Source organism: Dendrobates tinctorius, unplaced genomic scaffold (genome assembly GCF_039654945.1).
Source record: "Dendrobates tinctorius isolate UK_male_01 unplaced genomic scaffold, ASM3965494v1 ptg000028l, whole genome shotgun sequence".
NCBI classification, from domain to species: Eukaryota; Metazoa; Chordata; class Amphibia; order Anura; family Dendrobatidae; genus Dendrobates; species Dendrobates tinctorius.
Genome location: NW_027361696.1, coordinates 20,617,179 through 20,639,239, shown reverse-complemented (window position 1 = coordinate 20,639,239; position 22,061 = coordinate 20,617,179). Strand labels below are relative to the sequence as shown.

General features: G+C 48.4%; 1 long non-coding RNA gene across 1 annotated transcript; it reads right to left on the bottom strand.

Moving 5' to 3' along the window:
• Nucleotides 1-18,519: 18,519 nt before the first annotated feature.
• On the bottom strand, nt 18,520-21,530 carry LOC141084866 (uncharacterized). The gene is made up of 2 exons (XR_012231148.1): nt 21,227-21,530; nt 18,520-18,747 (listed from the first exon to the last, which is right to left on the bottom strand). It is a non-coding gene; the product is annotated as an uncharacterized lncRNA (long non-coding RNA).
• Nucleotides 21,531-22,061: the final 531 nt, after the last annotated feature.

The following is a 22,061-nucleotide window of genomic DNA, read 5'->3' as shown; positions in this document are numbered from 1 at the left end:
GGCTGAGAAAAGGTGTTGGAAGCATTATTTGAAACGCGACTTTGGTGCTCTGATCGGCGACCTCATGGCCGACCTCACGCTATGGTCGGGTTTCGATCGGCGAAACCCGACTTTAGCTAAAGTCGGCTATTTTTTTTATTTGACCGACCCATTTCGCTCAACTCTAAATATAATATAAAATGTGCCCTCCATGGTATATAACACAGCCGGATAGTATATAGCCCAGCACCACATAGTATATAGCACAGCCCACCATGGTATCTAACACAGTAACACACGTTATCTAGCACAGTACCACATGTTATCTAGCACAGCCCCACACATTATCTAGCACAGCCCACCATGGTATATAGCCCAGCACCGCATGGTATATAGCCCAGCACCACATGGTATATGGTCCAGCACCACATGGTATATAGCCAAGCACCGCATGGTATATAGCACAGCCCCTCATGGTTTATAGCACAGCCCCGCCTGGTATATAGCACAGCCCACCATGGTATATAGCATAGCCCACCATGGTATAGAGCACAGCATGATATACAGCACAGCATGGTATATAGCCCACCATGGTATACAGCCCACCATGGTATAATACAGCCCACCATGGTATACAGCCCATCATGGTATACAGGCTATATACCATGCTGGGCTGTATACATGGTGGGCTATATCATACAGCCCACAATGGTATGCAGCCCAGCATAGTATAATACAGCCCACCATGGCATAATACAGCCCACCATGGTATACAGCCCACCATGGTATACAGCCCAGCATGGTATAATACAGCTCACTATGGTATACAGCTCAGCATAGTATATAGGCTGTATACCATGCTGGGCTGTATACCATGGTGTGCTGTGTAATACCGGCCAGCATGGTATAATACAGCTCAACATGGTATAATACAGCCCAGCATGGTAAACAGCACAGCATGGTATAATATAGCTCAGCATGGAATAATACAGCCCAGCATGGAATAATACAGCCCAGCATGGTATACAGCCCAGCATGGAATACAGCCCAGCGTGATATAATATAGCCCAGCACGGTATATAGCCCAACATGGTATACAGCCCACCATGGTATACAGCACAGCATGGTATACAGCACAGCATGGCATAATACAGCCCACCATGGTATAATACAGCCCACCATGGGATAATACAACCCACGATGGTATACAGCCCTCCATGTTAAACAGACTGTAAACCATGCTGGGCTGTATACCATGGTGAGCTGTATCATACCATGATATATTACAGCCCACCATGGTATACAGCCCAGCATGGTATACAGGCTTTATACCATGGTGGGCTGTATAATACAGCCCAGCATGGTATAATACAGTCCAGCATGGTATAGTACAGACCAGCATGGTATAATACAGCCCAGCATGGTATATAGCCCACCATGGTATAATACAGCCCAGCATGTTATAATACAGCCCAGCATGGTATACAGCTCACCATGGTATAATACAGCCCAGCATGGTATAAAACAGCCCAGAATGGTATAGTACAGCCCAGCATGATATAATACAGTCCAGCATGGTATATAGCCCACCATGGTATAATACAGCCCAGCATGGTATAATACAGCCTAGCATGGTATATAACCCCCCCAGAATGGCCCCAGAGTCCAGTACTCACACTGATTTAAAAAAAACAAACAAAAAACACTCCTCAACTCTCCTCGTACCTGCGCTGCTCCTGGCTCTTGTCTCCTGCTCTGCCTGGCACACAGTGAGTGCGCGATGATGTCATCACGCACCCGCTGTGTCAAAGGCAGAGCGGGGAATGATGGGAGAGGGAGTGTCAGCTGACTCTCCTCCATCATTGCCTCCTTCAATGCGGCAGGGGGGGGAGTTGGTGCTGGCGGCAGGCGGGCACCCCTGCCCCAAAGGGGCCCCATAGCGGCTGCGTGATGTGCCGCTAGCTGGGGGCCACTGAGGGAGCAGGGGCCCTAGCCAGCTGCCTGGTCTGCCTACCCCTAATGCCGGTCCTGCCTCTTACTACAGATCCTCTCCTCCTTTGGCATCAAAGACCTCGCCCTATCCTGGATCTCCTCATACCTTTCCAACCGCTCATTCAGCATCTTCCACTCCCATACTACTTCTACATCCCACCGTTTCTCTGTTGGAGTCCCCAAGGCTCTGTTCTGGAACCCCTACTCTTCTCAATCTATACACTTGGCCTGGGGCAACTCATAAAGTCCCATGGATTCCAGTACCACTTTTATGCCGATGACACTCAGATCCACATCTCTGGGCCAGACGTCACCTCTCTGCTGTCCAGAAATCCAGGAGTGTCTATCAGCCATATCTTTTTTCTTCTCCTCTCGCTTCCTCAAACTTAATGTGGAGGAAGAGTCTTGAGGAGATCATTTGCATATTCCCAGTGTCTTCTGGGATAAGTGAAGAGTCTCCGCGAGCTCAACGATCACTGGGTTTTGGCCGTTGCAGCTGAAAAGAGGAAATCGGAAAACCGCGCGCCGAATTTTGGCTCATCTTTCATCATTTTTAAGAAATCTCAATATGGAAGAGGCCAGGAGCCATTTGGTGAGCTGCATTTCTTGCTACATGTTCACTGACTTACCAGTGGAAAAGCCAAACTTCACATGCCACAAATGCAAGCTTGTGTCCCTTTTGGAGGAAAAGTTGCAAAATCTCGAAGAGAGGTTAGCTACGTTGAAGATCATTAAGGGAGGTGAAGAGTTCTTAGACAGAGCAGAATTATCTCTTCATGTTACAGAAAGAGAAGAAATTCGAAGTGCACCTGAAGAAACAGAGGAAACATGTGACCCAGAGAAGCAAGAGGATCAGGAGGCAGTCAGCACCCATACTGCTCAGAAACCAGTACCAGGCTCTCACGCAGGAAAACGATGAAGATATACATCAGGATAAGACACAAACAGCAACCTTGTACGCCTTCAGAGTCCTCCTGGATGGAGAAAGAAAAACGTTGTGAAGAAGAAACGGAGAGTGGTGGTCATGGGGGATTCCCTGTTGAGAGGAACAGAGGCCGCTATCTGCAGACCGGATATAACTTCAAGAGAAATGTGCTGTCTTCCAGGTGCAAAAATTAAAGATGTGTCTGACAGGATATCAGGACTCTTCAGACCTACAGATGACTACCCACTCCTGCTACTACACGTGGGGACAAATGACACCGCAAGAAACAACCTGGAAACCATCTGCAGAGACTTTGAAGACTTAGGCAAGAAAGTGAAAGAACTGGGAGCGCAGGTGGTCTTCTCTTCCATTCTCCCAGTGGATGGCCATGGAACAAGGAGGTGGAATAAGATTCTGCAGGTGAACAACTGGCTACGTCGATGGTGCCATCAGCAACGATTTGGATTTATGGATCATGGATTGAATTACCTTTACGATGGACTACTTGCTAGAGATGGGGTGCACCTTACGAAGACTGGAAAACATGTATTTGCAAGTCGCCTTGCTACACTTGTAAGGAGAGCTTTAAACTAGAACAACATGGGAAGGGAAGCAAAAGACCAGAAAAAGCCAAACACCTGACAAATGCTATTGAGAATGCTGCTATTAGAAGTGGAAAGGAAGAACAAAGACAAAAGAATCTAATTAATACAAATATTGGAGAAAGAGAAACCAATCACAAATTAAAATGCTTCTATACTAATGCACAAAGCATGGGCAACAAACAAGGAGAATTGGAACTACTAACACAGGAAAAGAAATATGATGTAATTGGAATCACTGAAACTTGGTGGGACAATACACATGATTGGAATACAAGACTAGAAGGATACAACTTATTTGCAAGAAACAGACTTGATAAACGAGGAGGAGGTGTTGCATTGTATGTTAGAAACGCGTATATCTGCACAGAGATTGAAGCTTCAGAGACTGGGAGTTCTGTGGAAACTGTTTGGGTAAGAATACAAGGACAGAACAATGGAAAGGACACCATTGTAGGCATATACTACAGGCCGCCTGTGCAAGCTGAAGATATGGATGAACTCTTTATGCATCAAATGGCCAAGTTCTCCAAAAAATATGACATAGTTGTCATGGGAGATTTCAACTATCCAGACATTTGTTGGGAATCTCTCTCAGGCAAAACTAACAGGTCAAGGAAATTCTTATCCTCTCTTGCTGACAACTTTATCTTCCAAAAGGTAGGGGAGAAAACAAGGGGAACTGCTACCTTGGATCTAATCCTTATAAACAGGGAGGAAATGATTGAGGAAGTAATAGTGGCTGGGACCCTAGGAGGTAGCGACCATGCTATTTTAGAATTTTGGATAACTAGAGGAGGAAGACCTGTGAAGACTCAGACGTCAAGGTTAGATTTCAGAAAGGCAGATTTTAAGGGATTCAGAAAGAGAATTGGAGGGATCCAATGGCTGGATATCCTTAAAGACAAAACTGTCCAGGAAGGATGGGAAATCTTGAAAAATGAAATTCTCAAAGCACAATTGTTAACAATTCCGAAAAGAGGGAAGAATAGGAAGCATTTAAGGAAGCCAGGATGGATGAACACAGAACTTAAGCACATGCTGAAAAGGAAGAAAAAAATGTTTATAAAATGGAAAGAGGGAGGCATTTCTAAAGAAGAATATAATGCTGTCTGCAGAACCTGCAGGGCACAAATCAGATTATCTAAAGCTGACAATGAATTGAGGCTTGCAAGAGATGTCAAAAGTAATAATAAAGTATTTTGGGGATATGTCAAAAGTAAAAGAAAAGTCAAAGATGCTATAGGATTTTTACAGGATGAAAATGATGAAATGGTAAGACAGGATGTTGAGAAGGCCGAACTTTTAAATTCCTATTTTGCATCTGTTTTCTCTCAGAAAGGAAATGTAACATCAACTGTTCTTCACTGTCCTATTAAGGGAATAGAAGAATCCAGGATATCTATAAACAGAAAGATAGTGAGGAAACACTTAGCTAACCTAAATGAATTCAAGTCTCCAGGTCCAGATGAATTACACCCCAGAGTACTGAAGGAGATAGCAGAAGAAATTTTTGAATCACTCTCCATAATCTTTGAAAATTCTTGGAGAACAGGAGAAGTCCCAGAAGACTGGAGAAGAGCAAATGTTGTTCCTATCTTCAAAAAAGGGAAGAAGGTGGACCCAGGCAACTATAGGCCGGTGAGTCTGACTTCTATACCAGGAAAGATCTTTGAGCAAATTATTAAACAACATGTATGTCAGTACCTGGATAAGAATGAAGTGATTAAACAGAGTCAGCATGGGTTTGTAACTAATAAGTCATGTCAGACTTACTTAATTTCCTTCTATGACGGAATCACTGATTGGGTGGATCAAGGAAATGCTGTAGATATAGTATATCTTGACTTCAGCAAAGCATTTGACAAAGTATCTCATACAATCCTTAATGAAAAAATGACTAAGTATGGAATGGACAAGGCAACTGTTAGGTGGATTCATAACTGGCTTAATGATCGGACCCAAAGAGTGGTCGTAAATGGCTGCACATCCAGCTGGAAGAATGTCTCAAGTGGGGTACCACAGGGCTCTGTCCTGGGCCCTGTATTGTTCAACATCTTTATCAATGATTTAGATGAAGGAATTGAGGGTAAACTGATTAAATTTGCTGATGACACAAAGCTAGGAGGGATAGCTAATACTAGAGAAGAGAGAGAGAGGATTCAAAAAGATATAAATAAACTGGAGAAGTGGGCAGCAACTAACAGAATGGTTTTTAACAGGGAAAAATGCAAAGTACTACATCTGGGCAATAAAAATGAAAAAAGCATATACAGAATGGGAGGAATAGGGCTAAGCAACAGCACATGTGAAAAAGACTTGGGTATACTAATAGATCACAGACTGAATATGAGTCAACAGTGTGATGCAGCAGCAAAAAAGGCAAATGCAATTCTAGGATGTATTAACAGAAGCATACAGTCTAGAGCACGTGAAGTCATTATTTCCCTCTACTCCTCTTTGGTCAGACCTCATCTGGAATATTGTGTCCAGTTTTGGGCACCACATTTTAAAAAAGACATCAACAAACTGGAGCAAGTTCAGAAAAGAGCGACCAGAATGGTGACCGGTCTGCAAACCCTGTCTTATGAGGAAAGGTTGCAGGATTTGGGAATGTTTAGTTTGCAAAAGAGAAGACTGAGAGGAGACTTAATAGCTGTCTACAAATATCTAAAGGGCTGTCACATTGTAGAAGGATCAACTTTATTCTCATTTGCACAAGGAAAGACTAGAAGCAATGGGATGAAACTGAATGGGAGGAGACACAGATTAGATATTAGAAAAAACTTTTTGACAGTTAGAGTGATCAATGAATGGAACAAGCTGCCACAAGAAGTGGTGAGTTCTCCTTCAATGGATGTCTTCAAACAGAGGCTGGACAGACATCTGACTGGGATGATTTAGCGAATCCTGCTTTGAGCAGGGGGTTGGACCAGATGGCCCAGGAGGTCCCTTCCAACTCTGCGATTCTATGATTCTATGATTCTATGAAATCTGAACTCATCCTCTTTCCTCCATCTCACAAATCTCCCTTACCTGATCTGTCTATCACAATTAACGACATCACACTTTCCCCCATACCAGAAGTCCGCTGCCTCAGAGTAACCCTTGACTCTGCCCTGTCCTTCAAACCTCACATCCAAGCTCTTTCCACCTCCTGTCATCTCCAGCTCAAAAATATTTCCAGAATCTGTCCTTTCCTCAACCCTCAATCTAATAAAATGCTTGAGCATGCCCTCATCATATCCCTCCTCGACTACTGCAACATCCTTTCCTGTGGCCTCCCTGCTAACACCATCGCACCTCTCCAGTCCATCCTTAACTCTGCTGCCCAACTAATTAATCTCTCTCCTTGCTACTCCTCCGCTTCTCCCCTCTGCAAATCTCTTCACTGGCTCCCATTCCCTCAGCTTATTTCAGTTCAAATTTCTAATACTGACCTACAAAGCCATCCATAACTTGTCTCCTCTTTATATCTCTGAACTAATCTCCTGATATCTTCCCTCACGTAATCTCCGGTCTTCCCAAGACCTCCTTCTCTCCTCCACACTTATTCACACGCTCCTCACCCAACCGCCTCCAAGACTTCTGAATATTCCCCATCCTCTGGAATTCTGTGCCCCGACACGTTCTACTATCAACCACATTCGGATCCATCAGACGGAACCTGAAAATCCATCTCTTCAGGAAAGCTTATAGCCTGCAATGACCCAGCTGCCTCCTCACTATCCTGTAGAATTTAAGCCTGCAAGGGCAGGGTCCTCTCCCCTTTGTATCAGCCTGTCATTGTTAGTTTGTTTACTGTAAGTGATATCTGTAATTTGTATGTAACCCCTTCTCATGTACAGCACCATGGAACCAATGGTGCTATATAAATAAATAATAATAATATATAATCTGTGAGTGGTTGCTTACAATTTATCTAATCTGTGAATAGTGTATACAGTGTATCTAATCTCTTAGTTGTTAGTGTAACGGGGTCTTCTGTGCTGTAATACCTCTTACATTACCACCCCTTTTCTCAGGAGGTCCACTCTGGTTTTCCTCACTTCTGAATGAAGGACGCTGGTTCAAAAGGCTTTGTAACATGGGAACATATAAAAGATCACTGCTACTCCATGTATTTCCAGTGTCACAAAATTTTATTCATCGGTCTCAGAATACATATACATACAGAGGGCAGGACAATCAATGTGTGTCATGCCAGTAGATAACAGGCTCCAATTAAGACGCCAGATGTACATTACAATAGCCATGGGATTTACAAAGGTGGGGGGAGGTCAGAAGTGGGATATCTTGTTTACCTCTGCCCAGGGGGTCGCAGCCGGTCGGTTGCTGCATTAAGGGCATACATCTCCTGTTCGGTGTGCTGGGGGGTTCGGCATACACAGTCTGATCCTTAACGGATCGGCTTGGGGATGACCGAAGTCTATGGGGTTGGTACAAGTTCCGTTTGTCGACTTAGTCCATCGGCATTACCATTTTGTTTGCTGGGTCTGTAGTGGATGGTGAAGTCTAGAGGTTGTAGGGCTAAACTCCACCGCAATAATCTGGCGTTGTCTCCAGAGACCCGATTAAGCCACACTAGGGGACTATGGTCCATTAGGAGGGAAAACTTTCGTCCATACAAATATGGTTGTAACTTCTTGAGTGCCCATACTACTGCCAGGCACTCCTTCTCGATGGCAGCATAGCTTACTTCGCGGGGCAATAGTTTCCAACTCAAGTAAGCTACCGGGTGGTCTTGACCGTCCGGCCCAACTTGGCTCAGCACTGCCCCCAATCCAAACATAGAAGCGTCTGTGTGAACAAGGAAACGTTTAGTTGGATCGGGTGCGGCCAATACCGGGGTATTTGTGAGGGCGTCCTTTAGCTGGCGGAAGGATTCTTCACACTCGGGGGTCCAGGTTACCTGGTGGGGGAGGTTCTTACGGGTCAGATCAGTGAGGGGCTTGGCTACGCTGCTGTAATTGGGGACAAATTTCCTATAATACCCTGCTGTCCCTAGAAACGCCATGACCTGGGTTTTAGTGCATGGGGTGGGTCACTTGGCTATGGCCTCAATCTTGGCTGATTCTTGTCGCTGTTTCTCACTTCCCACTGTGGTAGTGCCAGCAGGAGCTGGTGGGGTGTCATAGAGTTGTCAGAGGTACAGACTGTTCAAATTCTTAAAGGGCCAGTAGGAGTCCCAGCAAGACATTGGGTCTGTGTGAACTTGGACCTGAGACTGCCGTGGGGGAGTCCACGGAGTGTACTTCGGAGAGGGGTGGTGTCCCTAAACTGGATGGTGTCCCACAAAAGGGGGTGGTAACCCTAAAAGGGATGAATGCCCAAAAGGGGGTGGAGTCCCAAAAGGGGGTGGTAACCCATACAGGGATGATTGCCAAAAAAGGGGTGGAATCCCAAAAGGGGTGGTATCCCACAATGGCGTAGTTGCCCAAAAGGGGGAAGAGTCCAAAAAGGGGTGGTAACCAAAATTGGGGTGGTGGCAAAAAAAGAGGCAGCGGCGAAGGTGCCATTGGACTGTAGCTGGGAGCAGCGAAGTTCCTGCTATGCAGGCCCCTGCTATACTGTGGATAGCTCGGTCAGTGAACTGACACTACAGTGCCCCTTCTGGCTGGATGGAGAACGGGTGATGGGATTGTAAAACCCGGGGAGTCAGGTGTCTGTGCTGAGGAACCCTCCTGGACATTCTGTGTCACCTGGGACGGAGACGCGAGTGAATGGCTTTGGTCAAGAACCTTTGACAGCATACCTCTACATTGACACGACTGAGGGTTCCACGTACCATGAAGTGACAGTAGTCCCTGACTTACGGTGTACTATGGTAATAGGGCGGGATTAAGAAGCCCTGTGGGACTGGTGGACAAAAGGAGAAGTGTCTGTAGACATAATGTGTGTGGGAGGGAATGGTGGGGAAAGTGCACCCCCTAAAGTTGACAGTCCTAAGTTAGGCATGACCAAAGGAAATAGCGGCAAAGAGGGGACAGTATACGCTGCCGATGGCATGGCAGCGGCTCCAAGGTCCGCAAGGTCTGCCAGGAAAAGATCCGGTGCAGCTGCAGCAGGTAGCGGTGGAACGGGTACCGCAGGCATAGGCCCTGCCGGGGCGCGCTGCCATCTCAGCTTCTCCAAGGCCTCCTGCCTCAGCTGCAGACAGGTTGTCAGTTCAGCAATTTCGTCTTCTAGTTGCTGGCGGTTCATTCCGAAGCTCGGGTTGGAGCCATCAGCCATGGTGCCGGGAAGATCCGTTTCCCCGCACTCCGCAGGCCTCCTTCCCTTACTCTCCAAAATGGCGTTCTTCTTCCTGCCTCGGCCCCTTTCCCACCACTGGCTTTTCCTGCCCCTCCTTCTGGGGACGGCGTCTTCTTCCAGCGCCTCCATACCAAGCCAGTATACGAACCCCTCGGGGGGTGGGCCATGTAGCTATCACATAGTAATTCAGGCAGGGGAGACCCAAGACTCTTCGCGGTCTTTTTCTAGGACCTCCCATCTCTTCACGCCCTTCTTCTCCACACCAGCGGCCATTTCTAATGTCCATTTTACAGTCTATCAAATCAGGTCTTCTGCACATTTTCAAAAGTTCAAAGTCCAATAAATCTCCGGCGCACAGAACCAGATGGTATCGGGTCTCGTCATCCTGTTCGTGACGCCAAGTTGGGTCGCCCTCCCAGGGCCGTGGGGTACTCCGCACCGGGCCGGTGTCAGGGGGATGTGTCACAGCAGCGGTGACCCGGTCCGTGGCCCCGGGCGCCAAAATCAATGGTGGTTTGTAGTATAGTTTAGGTGAATAGTTCGTGACGCCACCTGTGGTGTTTGGCAAGTAAGATGTTAAGCCAACGCTGCGTGCAGATCCGCTGGGACTGATGGTGTGATGCAGCAAAGATGGTGCAATGGATCTGGAGAAGTGCAGGATGGTGTGGATGCTGGTACCCAGATGTAGCGGTGCTGAAGGTGTTAGCGCACAAATCAATGGAGGACACCAGAGCTGCAGTTTCAAAGCTTTACTCACAGTTCGTGGTACACACTGGTGGCTGCCTCTGTGCCGTGTCCTCCGGGTTAGAGACTCAATCAACCTCCCGGGCAAGTCAGGGCTCTCCTCTCCAACACTCCGCCAACATGTGCCTTTCCTGAACGACTCCGCCAATGCGCCTTGTGGTGTGAAGCACTCCAGTACTTAGTTACCCTGGAATACCTCCTTTCTAGATGTTCCTAGAACTCTACTTGCATGACAGACAGCTATAGCCTGCTCGGGGATGCTCCTGGATCCCGGCTCTCTATCCGTGTTGCTGTTGTGTCCCGAGTCTTGGATGGGAGTAGTGCATTTACAGCGAACTACTCCACCAGTGTCTGCTGCAGAACCATAAATGTCCATACAACCTCGGGGACCGGGCCCCGGCCTTGCGCTGAGAACCTATAGGCAGGGTTCCTATCCAACCCACTCCTCTCAGTTCTCTACTCCTTCGTTCCGTACTTGTCTCTCCTTCGTATGGATGCTTAGGTTACAGGTCTACGTCTCTCCACCTTTCTTACTTTCCCGTGCCAGCTGGCTCAGGTCACTGAGGCAGCTGCAGCACTCCTTCCTCCATCCCTTCTTCCAGGGATCCGCACTCCTCACTGAGTGGCTTCCTACTCCGCCGACCTTCTGTCAGACTGAACCTGTAATTCTAAACCTTCCGAATCTTTTATATGAATCTAAACTCCACCCACCTCCCAGCACATTTCGTGTTACGAAGAAAGGACCCACGAAGGTGCTCTGCTACCCTCTAAGCATGGAGCTACAATCTGGTCCTTTGCTGAACTATCCTGTGTGTGGTGTAGGTGTTGGAATGTGGAAAGGAGCTCCCAACTTACCAGGATGGTGGGGCACCACACCTTAGGAGAAGGTGCAGTACCTCTGTGGCGACTGAACCTCAGGGGCACCACATATGCACCAGTCGTCCGCTGGTGCACCGTCCTGCCAGAGCGCCCCCACCGGGCTGTTGCAGTTCTTTCCAGACCTCCCGCTCCCGTTACATCTTGTTAAGGATCACCCCTTCCACTCAGGCGGCCTGCCTGGATGTGGGAAAGGGGCCCTCTCTGGCCAGTTTAGTATAGGTAGCCCCCAGAGCTGTGGCCGAATAGTAGGCCAATTGAACCTTCGACTGCTGGGGTGCAGGAGTTTGTTCTCCCATAGAAACGCGGGGGTGGACGACGGCCTCAGGGATGGAACTGTGTGGGGAGGGCCTCTCTTCCGGGGTTGATGACAAGGATGCACTTACCCGTTCTGCTGGTGTAGAGGCGGTTGCAGCTCCCAAGACACTGGTTCCCTCCACGGGGACGCCCCCACATGTGACAATCGACTGACGTACCGGTCCAGGTGTAACTACCGTTTGCGGTGCCTCCTGAGGAACTATCAGCTCTGTTCCTCACTGAATTAACAGGGGGGTCTCAGTTCGCCCGATCCTCGGGCCCGAGACTGCTCCATTGGTTCCGCACCACCAGTATCCCACCTCCGGAAAGTTGGTGTCTCCTCCAGGTGGGCGATCCGGGGTCTAGGCAATTCTAAAGTTGGACCGGTGGCTCCTCGCTGACTGCTGGAGGCTGGACGCGTGCTCTCTCCTGCCGCCACCTCCACTCAATACGGCCCATGCCTTTGCAGATACACATGCATGAAATGTTGCATTGTGGCTGGTTCATGGGTACAAGATGGCGCTGCACAGCGTCTTCCAGATTTTTCTTCAGGGTCCCGCCCATCACCAGGTGGGACCGCCTCCATCCACCTCTCCCCTCCATTGCTGTTCAGTTGCAAGGGACGAAGTTTCCTTTTCTTTTTTCTTCATCTGCTCCCACCAGGGGCGGACCCGACCATACTGACAGGCATGGTTTGGGGCCAAAGAGTGACGTCAACGTCCACGAAGGACACGGTTGTCATTGTTTACTGCTTCTTCTCTGTCTTTTCCCACCATTCTTACCGCTGCCATCTTGGTCACAGTGAAGATGTTAGTTTTTCCTCTTCAGTCAGTCAAATCCGAAGCAATAGTCAAGTCCAGTGTTGTCAAAAAATTACTAGTAAACAAATTCAGTGTTTCTTCATCAACAGCAACTTCTGACTCCTTCTTCTGGTCATCTTCCAGGGGTACAGCAGTTGCACATACATTCCCATCATCTTTTCCAGCAGATTCTCCACATGGCAAGGCAACTGCATCCTGCCAAACTTGATCTTTCTCAAGCTCATCACTTGCAGGATTCCCTCGCTGTATGGTGTCGACATCCTGCTGACTATGCTAAGTGTGAGGGAGGGACAGGACTGTAGTCGTGACCTGTATTCCGGTGGCATCTGCTTCCAGTCCTTCCCCTACATGAAACAATACTCTTCTCCTCGGCATACCTGCATCTCCAGATTTAGCTTCACCGGGGCACTTCCCAGGCCATAACGGTCCCTCTTCTAGGCGACCCCCATCAATGGAGACACAGTCCGAGACAACTTTAACACTTTCTTTACTTAGGATTTCGCACGTTACATCCACAGTTGGTACATTATAACATTTGCTAGCTTCCTGATCTTTCCCTTGCTTGCTGTCACTTCTGTGCAGTACACGCCCGGACAAAATCGTACGAGACTGCTTCCTAGTTCCTTCCAGGCCTGACCTCATTATAATCACGAAACAATCACTGACCTCTACGAGACAAGTCAAAGAAAACACTGCGGCAGCCAGCAAAGGCGCTCAATCAGTGAAATCCTAGGTGCATTGCTCCCTGGGAAATACGAATATGCAAATAAAGTCCGTGGAGCCTCATTTAAGAGTCCTTCCCTGGAGGAAGATCTGGCTAGTCCTGTGTTTGAGACTCTTAAATGAGGCTCCACGGACTTTATTTGACCTCACTATAATGACATTTCCTTCAGCCTGTTTCGCCCCAGACACGAATTCATCAATCACTATGTTTGGTGACCCCTGGTGAAGCACTCGGCCCGTCTGTACCGATCTCGTCGAAGCTGCAACTCCTTTCATCTCCTTAGTCCAGCCAACTTCTGCCCTAAAAGCATTGGCCCAGGCAGTAAGATGCCACATCTTCCTTTTCCTGTTCTGACTCACTGCTAAGATATGCAGTGGCTATGGGTAACGTGGGCTATAACGACTTAGCATTATGTGACTGCCGATCTGTCCGGGCCTATAGTCCATGTGGACACTTGGGCGCCATGGCCTCATCTGACCAAACCACTCTTCATCACTAACCTTAACTCTCAGCAGCCCCTCCTACAAATAACCCTCTATGAACCTCCTATCAGGTCTCAATAGTATGCCCCCATCTAGTTGCCCACAACATAATTACAACTACCCAGTCTATGGGGGACCTATGTACTAAGAGTGCCCTCCTCTAATGTCCCGAGAAGGATACACTAACTTTCCCTGACTGTACATATACATTGTAAGGGAAAGAAAATCATGAAGTCAGCTCACCACTGTGTAGACTCCTCATTAGACAGCAGTCACTCAGCACGGTTCCATTGAAGCAGACATGAGTAACAACAGGAGGGAACGATCCAGCGAAAAAGTAGCAGTATAAAAAATAACTTTTAATCCATTATTTTAAAACATGGACGGCACAAAGTTGTCAGGCAAAAAAACACAATGTTGTCAGATGAACTAGTTTCGACTTTGCAGTCTTCGTCAAGGGTATTGCTGGGCTTAAACAATAGACAAGATTTAATTAAATATTACAATTGATTTGATTCATCATATGTTGTTTTTTTTTGTTATTGCAAAAAACTTTCTTTTTTGGACCTGTTCTCTATATTCTCTTTTTTGTGTGATTTTTTACCATATATTTTTTCTTTTTAATTTTATATTTATATTTTTTTCTTGTATATATTATGTCTTTATAGGATATTTAAATTATGTATATTGTCTGACCCATCATGTTCAACTTCCTTGTATATAATTATGTATGTCTCATCTAGTAGACAGATCTTGACGAAGACGAAACGCGCAAAGTCGAAACGCGCTGATCTGACAACAATGTGTTTTTTTGCCTGACAACTTTGTGCCGTCCATGTTTTAAAATAATGGATTAAAAGTTATTTTTTAGACTGCCACTTTCTTGCTGGATCCTTCCCTCCTGTTGTTGTACATATACAAAGGACATATAATATACATGCAATACTATAATACAGGAATACAAGGCAATATATTACAGTTTTCTACATAATAGTAACACATTTGTGGCGCCCCTGAGGGTTCAGTCACCACAGAGGTACTGCACCTCCTCCTGAGGTGTGGTACCCCACCATTCAGGTAAGGTGGAGACACCTGACCACACTCAAACACCTGCATCCAACACAACACAGTAGTGTAGCAAAGCACCCTTTGGTGGCTCCCTGCTTGGAACACGAAGCGTGCTGGGAGGCGGGTGGAGTTAGTCAGCACCAAAAGAGCGGGAAGAGTTTAGGATTTAGTCAGTCTGACAGAGTGAGTGGAAGAGTGAAGATCACCTGAGTGGGATGGATGAAGGAAGTGCTGCAGCCGACCTCAGTGACCTGGGTCCGCTGGCACAGAAAAGAGACATTGATGGAAAGCCTGACTCTCTCCATAAGAAGGAAGGATTAGTATGGAACGTAAGGAGAGGAGGACTAAGGATTAGGGTTAGAGCAGAACCTTTCCCAAGTTCACAGCACAAGGCCGGGGTCCGGTCCCCGAGGTTGTATGGATACTAATGGTCCTGCAGCAGACACCGTAGGAATAGAAGCTGTCACCACTTTATTCCCACACAAGACTTGGGGGCACAACAGCAACGAGAGTGAGCCGGGACTTAGTAGCAAGGAGTCCCCGAAGCAGGCTACAGCTGTCTGCCGTACAAGTAGAGTTCATAGGAATATCTCACAGGAGGAACTCCAGTGTAATTCAGTACTGAGAGTACTTCACTATAGGCGCAAAAGGGAGACGTTCAAAAAAGGCACATATGTTGGCGGAGTGTTGGAAGGGAGTGCTTCATCTTGCCTGGAAGTTGGCTGAGCCCCTGACCTGGAGGACACAGCACAGAGACGGGCACCTGTATGCTCAAGAGACTGTGAGTAAAGCTTTGGAGCTACATGCCCTGGTGTCCTCCGCTTATTACTGCGCCAACCCACTCCGCACTGCTACATCTCGGTGCCAGACACTACACTCTCTCACTTAACACCTATCTTCTTCATCTACTCTGCCCTGGGATTACAGCCCTACCTGTGGAGGGCTACAGCATCATTGCTGCACCACACCATCTGTCCCAGAAGATCTGTCTGCAGCGTCGGCTTAACATCTTCATTGCCGAACACCACAGGTGGCGTCACGAATCATTCAGTCATAAACTTTATTCCATCACCCTTAACCCCCTTTTACAATGGACGCCCAGGGCCACGGACCGGGTCACAGCTACCGTGACATCTCCCATTGAAATCCACCGGGCCCGCCTCCGAGTACCCCACGGCCCTGGCACGGGGCGATCCACATTCAAGTGGCAATACCATAGGCAATGACTGGTAATAAAGAGTTATACATTTAGCAATACCACAGGCAATTATCATAAACACGTCTGTAAACATTAAGAACCGGAAGAAAATCAGAGGGAAGGGAAGCATGAAAGGCATAATATCTTACCCCCTTACACCATGTGCTGGTGGGTGCCCCTGACTGCTCCCCTACTGCCATGTGCTTGGGGCTGCCCCGACTGCTCCACGGCTGCCATGTGCTGGTGGCTGCCCCGACTGCTCCCCAGCTGCCATGTGCTGGGGGCTGCTTCTGACTGCCTCCTTGCTGCCATGTGCTGGTGGCTGCTCCTGACTGCTCCCCGTCTGCCATGTGTTGGTGTCTGCCTCTGACTGCTCCTCGTCTGACATGTGCTGGTGGCTGACCCTGACTGCTCCCCACCTGCCATGTGCTGGTGGCTGCTCCTCATTGCTCCCCAGCTGCAATGTGCTGGTGGCTGCCCCTGACTGCTCCCCGTCTGCCATGTGCTGGTGGCTGGTTCTGACTGCTCTTCGGTTGCCATGTGCTGGTGGCTGTCCCTTACTTCCACCCAGCTGCCACGTGCTGGTGGCTTCCTCTGACTGCTCCTCAGCTGCCATGTGCTGGTGGCTGCTCCTCACTGCTCCCCGGCTGCCATTTGCTGATGGCTGGTCTTGACTGCTCTCTGGTTGCCATGTGCTGGTGGTTGACACTTACTGCTCCCCGGCTGCCATCTGCTGGTGGCTGCCCCTGACTGCTCTCTGGCTGCCATGTGCTGGTGGCTGGTTCTGACTGCTCCCCGGCTGCCATGTGCTGGTGACTGGTCCTGACTGCTACTCAGTTGCCTTGTGCTGGTGGCTGCTCCTCACTGCTCCCTGGCTGCCATGTGCTGATGGCTGGTCTTGACTGCTCTCTGGTTGCCATGTGCTGGTGGTTGACACTTACTGATCCCTGGCTGCCATGTGCTGGTGGCTGCCCCTGACTGCTCTCTGGCTGCCATGTGCTGGTGGCTGGTTCTGACTGCTCCCCAGCTGCCATGTGCTGGTGACTGGTCCTGACTGCTCCCCGGCTGCCATGTGCTGGTGGCTGCCCCTGACTGCCACCCAGCTGCCACGTGCTGGTGGCTTCCTCTGACTGCTCCCCAGCTGCCATGTGCTGAAGGCTGGTCTTGACTGCTCTCTGGTTGCCATGTGCTGGTGGTTGACACACTGCTCCCTGGCTGCCATGTGCTGGTGGCTGAACCTGACTGCTCTCTGGCTGCCATGTGCTGGTGGCTGGTTCTGACTGCTCCCCGGCTGCCATGTGCTGGTGGCTGCCCCTGACTGCTCTCTGGCTGCCATGTGCTGGTGGCTGGTTCTGACTGCTCCCCGAGTGCCAAGTGTGGTGGCTGGTCCTGACTGCTCCCCGGCTGCCATGTGCTGGTGGCTGCCCCTGACTGCTCCCAGCCTGCCATGTACTGGTGGCTGGTCCTGACTGCTCCACATCTGCCATGTGCTGGTGGCTGCCCCTGATTGCTACCTGGCTGCCATGTGCTAGTCAATGAGCCTGATTGCCACCCATCTGCCATGTGCTGGTGGTGGCCTCTGACTGCTCCTCGCCTGCCATGTGCTTGTGGCTGCCCCTGACTGCCACCCAGCTGCCACATGCTGGTGGCTGCCCCGACTGCTCCCCACCTACCATGTGGTGGTGGCTGGTTCTGACTGCTTCCCGGCTGCCACGTGCTGATGGCTTCCCCTGACTGCTCCCTGGCTGCCATGTGCTGGAGGCTGCTCCTCACTGCTCCCCAGCTGCAATTTGTTGGTGGCTGGTCTTGACTGCTCTCTGGTTGCCATGTTCTGGTGGTTGCCACTTACTGCTCCATGGCTGCCATGTGCTGGTGGCTGAAAATGACTGCTCCCTGGCTGCCATGTGCTGGTGGCTGCCCGTGACTGCTCTCCATCTGCCATGTGCTGGTGGCTTCCCCTGACTGCTCCCAGCCTGCCATGTGCTGGTGGCTGCCCCTCACTGCTCCCTGGTTGCCATGTGCTGGTGGCTGCCACTGACTGCTCTTTAGCTGCCATGTGCTGTTGGCTGCCCCTGACAGCTCCTCAGCTGCCATGCACTGGTGGCAGCTCCTCACTGCTCCCCGGCTGCCATGTGCTGGTGGCTTCCGCTGACTGTTCCCCGGCTGCCATCTTATCCATCTCTTGTGCATGTATGTGCTGCAGTATAGTACTTCTCTGGGCACAGTGCATCTCTCTCTGTGCAACATTTGGCTACGTGGTCACAGTAGGGCACTATGAAGGCATAGTACAGCTCTGTTTTAATAATCCATACCGTTTGGTTGGTTTGCTCAATTTGAGGGCTCTTAGCCTTCGGTGGGCACTTTGTTATACTATGTGAGCGTTAATTGACTTTATGTGGCCGTTCCACTATCTGGGCAAAGTATAAAACCAGTTGGGCATGGTAAGGCACTATTTAGGCACTCTGGCAATGTGACATGTAGTACATGTCTCCCAAAGTCTTATACTATGGAAATCACCAACATGAAGTCAAGAAACCAAGAGTAGAGACACTGGGATGAGACAAACGCCAGCTTTATTGGACACTATGGGGCAGGCAGCAATGCCATCATCAGGTTCTTGACACGAGAAGCGGCTTATGCCGATGACCTTCCCACGTTGGTCACGACTATAACGATAATTATGAAGATGATTCCCAACACCAGGGCAGCGATATTCAGGTTGAAGGCCATTTTGGAGTGTTTCGCTGCCGTCATTGAGTCATTCTGGTTGGAAGCATCTCGAGTCTGAAATAGAGAAGCAGAATGTGTCTGTCCAGACATCTATCTATGGAGAACATGTAAGCAGGTGAAAGGATGCAGTAATGCAGGGAATGCAGAGCAAGGACTAACAACAGTACGGTTAATCGTATAACAATAATGAGCTCCTCACAGGGAGGTAAAGGGTAATTAACAGTAGAATTATGGAATAACACAACAGTCTTGTTATTGAACTTCACTTATTGTGACTTCTCTGCTCCTCAATCGCATACAGTCTAATGAGAGTTGAAGTACCGGCAGCGGCCGGCACTGCGTCTTCAGGCGTAACCCGCTAACACTCGATTTAGCTTTTGGCGGCAACGGGCGGTCACGGGTTTTGCACGTTGAGCCCCTAGTCCATTAATCTGTAAAGCTGGGGTGGGAAGTGCCATAGAAGCCTCTATCCGGTGCATGCTCCATTGCACGCCTGTCAGCAAGGGAGAACACACTTCTCGATCCTGCACCTGGCACTCGCTTCTCAATGCAAGCATTGCACACTACTTCGCTGAGTGCCTGTCGCTCTGCGCACTCTCTGACTCTCCGTGGCCCGCAGGTAACCTCTGACGGTTCTCAGCTCCGCACCTTCTCTTGCTCTGCCACGCATGGAACAAGTCTCCTCCTTTTCTCTGCTGGCAGGAAACTTCTCTCTGTTCCCGCGCTTCCTGCTCTTCCACCTGTCTCACCATGTCCCCTCTCACCAGGTCATGGGTCCTGTCTGGTCTCCCATTCTTTCCCCTGACAACGCTGGACACAGCCTTGACAGTTCCGAACCCAGCATTGCACAGGTGCCCGGTCTTCCTAAAACACATAAGGATCTCTCAAGTGCTGAGGAGCATAGGGCAGAAAAGTCCCCACCACTCTGCTGACCCCATAACTGCAGAGTTCAGACCTCCTCTGGTATCAGCACAAACACTGCGCCCCCGCCGGGGGCTTCATGGCTGAGCAGCTGCATGCCGCCGTACATCACAAAGCACAATGTTGAGCGTCGTATGAAGTAGTGTAAAGCTGCCACCACTGGACTCTGAAGGAGATGTGTTCTGTGCAGTGATGAATCGCACTTCTCTATCTGCATCTGATGGAGGAGTCTGGGTTTGGTGATTCCAGGAGGATGGTACCCCTGACTGCATTGTGCTCCCTGTACAGATAGTGGAGGGGGATAGTGCTATGGGCTGTTATCAGAAGGCGGCCACGGACCCTCAGCTCCAGTGATGGGAAATCTTAGGACAAAACATTGTGGATAATTGTAGCTTCAGCTTTGTGGGAACAGTTTGGGGAAGTCCCTTATTTGCCCAACATTACTATGCCTACTGCACGAGGTCCATACAGACATGGGTTGGGCATTAGCGACCGCACAGAGCTCGGACCTCAGCCCCAACTAACAAAGGAGATTGTGAGCCCAGACCCCCCAACATCAGGATCTGACCCCACAAATGATCTTCTGGATGAAGGGGCAAAATTCCCTCTAAAATCCCGTAGATATCCTTTCCAGAAGAGCAAGAGCTGTTATTTCAACAGCAGGGCAACGCCATATTAATACACTTAAATTCAAATTTGTGCAGCTCCCCAAGGATAAGGGATGAAAACAATCAGGTTTTTATTTGCCCATGCACAATGTTTTGCTCAATAGGAGAGTAAGAAAAACATTTTGGAAAACCATGAACCATGCCTCCCCCAATCTTTTCCCCTGTCCTGACAGTTTGATACTCTGTATCAGTGCAGATAAATTGTAAAGTCAATAATGCAGGACACAAGAAAGCCAGGATACTTTTTTCAGTAAAAGCTTGGATTTCAGGTGTTTTTATTTTTGCACTTAATTCCCAATGTCTTTTCGCTGTTTTTTTCACTCTCTGTCATTTTTGAGGGTTTGCTCAACACCTGGGTGCGAATTTCATTATCCAGATATTTTAGCTAATTCATCATTTGCGACTTTTTGAAATGTTGCCACATTTTTGCGCAATGGTGTTGCAGTACCTTAGTGGTGCACATAGTTCGTCCGTTATTATGGACACTAAGGACATTTTAGTTTCCTTCTAAGGCTGGGCTCACACATTGCATATTTGGTGCTGCTTTTATGCAGCAAACTTTGCACGTATTACATGTGGATATTATCGCTGAAGATTTTCACCTTTACATTGCAAAGAGTGATATCTGCACGGACTCCAAGAACTGACGATTCTAAAAAAAATGCTCCGAAAAAACATTTTTTCATGCAAATTCGTCACAAAATATAAAAAGCAGCATTTGAATATTGGATGAAACTTAGTAATAATTCATCTATTTTGCTGGAGCTAAAAAATGCTGTGGATTTTAGATTTTAGGTGCATCAAATCTGAGTGTAAAATCCACAGCAAATATGCAGAAAAAAGCACAAAGAAACATATTTTAAATTGCATCAAACGTTTTGTGTCATTTTGATGAATTTGGAGGAAGAAAGATAAAAAAATACTTTAAAAAATTTCTCCCTTACCTTTATAGAAAAGATGAGGGCGGCCACCCCAAGGGGGAGACAGCAGCACAGCGCGCTGAAGATGGACCACCCCAGGTAATCCTTATGTCCGGTGCTTGACATGGCTGTATCAGGGAGTGTGGAGCTGTCAATCTCTCCAGGCATGCAGTGATGCTCAGACCTTGAGGTGAGAACAGTTTTACCATGAGGGAAGAGTCTGTGTCATGAGGGCGGAGACTGTGACAAGAGGGTGGAGTCATGGCGTGCATCTTTTGTATTCTGCTCTGATGTTATGTCTCCAAAGTTACAATCTTTGGGACGATGAGTGAAGTTCTCTGCAAAATATATGATAACATTCATTTCTTAGTATGTTAGGGAATCGCATGTATAGCAATTCCCTAAATGCTCTTATATTAGAAACCTTTACCATGAGGATGATGACATTTCCAATTGCCCACAGTTTTCCTGCATGATTTACCCACAGAATACAGACCACCATAATCAGCACTATTCTAGGAAACTGCACGGACGGCAATTCCCTAAATTCTCCCAATATGGGAATCTCCTCTGTTACAGGTGGGGTCATCCAAGAGAGGTCCAAGGTCCAATGTCCCTGTGTACAGGATTTAAGAGCAGATTATGGTTGATCAAGTCGCGGGAAACTTGATTTCTTTTTGCTTCCTTACCTGCAGGGTTGAAGATCAGAAGATATTTTAATGAATCTAATGGTCAGAATTACTAATGTCCATAAAGCCACAATGTCTCCAGGGCTGGTTTCCTGCAGCTCGCGGTGGGATTTGGTAATGTCAGCAGTAGAAACAACATTTCATTGGGTTCCTTGAGTGTTGCAAAATGT